The sequence below is a fragment of the Lathyrus oleraceus genome, chromosome 3, assembly GCF_024323335.1.
Source record: "Lathyrus oleraceus cultivar Zhongwan6 chromosome 3, CAAS_Psat_ZW6_1.0, whole genome shotgun sequence".
NCBI classification, from domain to species: Eukaryota; Viridiplantae; Streptophyta; class Magnoliopsida; order Fabales; family Fabaceae; genus Lathyrus; species Lathyrus oleraceus.
Window position 1 is genome coordinate 510,921,333 of NC_066581.1, and position 2,270 is coordinate 510,923,602.

Here is a 2,270-nt window from a genome sequence, read left to right on the forward strand (position 1 = left end):
TGGCATTCAGGCCAGTTTCCGATTTTCAGATCGAAGAAGTTTCTGACATTCAGGTCGATGCAACTTGTGGCATTCAGGCCAGTTTCCGGTATCCAGACCGAAGTGGCGTTCAGGCCAGTTTCCGATTTTCAGATCGAAGAAGTTTTCGACATTCAGGTCGATGCAACTTGTGGCATTCATGCCAGTTTCCGGTATCCAGACCGAAGTGGCGTTCAGGCCAATTTCTGATTTTCAGACCGAAGAAGTTTCCGACAACCAGGTTGAAGTACATGTGGCATTCAGGCCAGTTTTCCGATTTCCAGATCGAAGCGGTGTTCAGACCAGATTTCCGGTGATCAGACCAACATTGATACTCTCATATTCCGATGCTTAGTGTTCAGACTAATGTGCGGCGTTCAGGCCATGGGTATTCCTGTGTTACCATTTATTTTGGTATCCAGGTCAACTTTCTGTTTTGGTACTCAGGCCGATTTTCACCGTATCAGACGGATTCTTCTTTTGAGATTGCTTCTTTGCCAATTCTGACAGGCATTGTTAATTATTTCATAGGGATTCAGGATCAAAATCCGGGTCTTCTTAGTATTTAATCATCTCCCACTATGATCATATGAAGAACGTCCTGCTTCATATTCTCTAGTTGAAGACGCTTAAATAGGGGCAACTGTCATACCCCGATTTTGGTCTTGAATTTTTTATGTTTGTTTAGCATGCTTGGCCTAACCTTACTTTGGTTTTATATGAGGATTGGTCTTGGTCCAAAGTCATGGTGTTTGTTCATGTGATTGTCAATGCACATATGGTCTTAGTCATCTGAACAATCAAGCTTCTTGTGTTTCAAGCCACTTGCTAGTCATGTTATTGATTCATGGATACTTTGTCAAAACCCTAGTCTTGTGGTATCATTTCATGGTCTGGTTCATATACATTATCAGTCAAGTTATTTTCTTTGCAAAAGTCAAACATTCAAGCCAATTGTGAAACCAATTTCAATCATTTTTTTTAAAAACCATTCCAATCCATTCCATCCATTTTAAACCATTACATGTGATTCCATACAAGAAAATACAAAATTTGGCATTTTTGACCAATTGTTGACTTTGGTCAACAATTGACTTTTTGGTCAACTTTGACCAAAGTCAACCCAAATCCATTAAACCCTAAATTCACCCATAATTGTCCATTGAATATCCATTTACAAAGAAGATCATAATTGACACCGACCCTGGAATTGATGATGCTATGGCTATATTCCTTGGAAACGTTTACTACTATCTATGGAAACGTTTACACTTGCTACCAGAAATGCCTTGCATCTGTTGGAAGTTGCTGGAAGAACTGATATACCAGTTGCTGAAGGATCCCATGTCACATTAACTAAAGGGACGAAACTTCGCGTTGCAGATTTCGTTCATGGTGCAGATGGACTTGGTTAACCAAGCGAAAGCTGACCCTGGAAAAGTCACTGTGGTGGCATTGGGCCCTCTTACAAATATTGCTTTGGTTATACAGATGGACCCGGAATTCGCTAAGAACATCGGGCAAATTGTTCTGCTTGGTGGATCTTTTGCAGTAAACGGCAATGTGAATCCAGCTGCTGAAGCAAATATATTTGGTGATCCAGATGCTGCTGATGTTGTATTCACAAGTGGTGCAGATGTATTGGCAGTTGGAATAAATGTTACTCACCAAGTCGTATTGTCAGGTTCTGATCGAGAAAAGTTAGCAAGTTCAAAAGGAAAATTTGCTCAATACCTGACCGGAATCTTAGAGGTGTATTTCTCTTACCATTGTGACGCATACAACACCAATGGAGTTTACCTTCATGACCCAACAGCGTTGCTTGCAGCCGTTGATCCTTCCCTTGTAACTTGCACAGAGGGTGCTGTTAGAGTCCAAACCAGTGGCATAACAAGGGGACTTACAATAATCTACAATAAACAGAAAAGGTTTGAAGAAGTCACTGAATGGTCCAATATGCCTACAGTAAAAGTAGCTATGACAATTGATGCTCCTACAGTTAGCTCTGCAGCATATGAGTTGGAACCAGGACAAGAACCCTGCTAACACCTACAAAAACACCATCCTGCTGTCATGAAACAACGTGCTGCCACGAAGAGCTTTTCCGTTGCAGATGCATACATGCTGCTACAACATTGCTGCCAAGAAATCCAACCAACTTCACTTATCACTCTTGGCTAACCAAAAACAACTCATCAAACCATGGAAATGCACGATCAATCCAATGGAAATACATGATTTGCTAGCCCTAC

General features: G+C 41.1%; 1 pseudogene; it reads left to right on the top strand.

Moving 5' to 3' along the window:
* Nucleotides 1–763: 763 nt before the first annotated feature.
* On the top strand, nt 764–2,064 carry LOC127131887 (probable uridine nucleosidase 2; annotated as a pseudogene).
* Nucleotides 2,065–2,270: the final 206 nt, after the last annotated feature.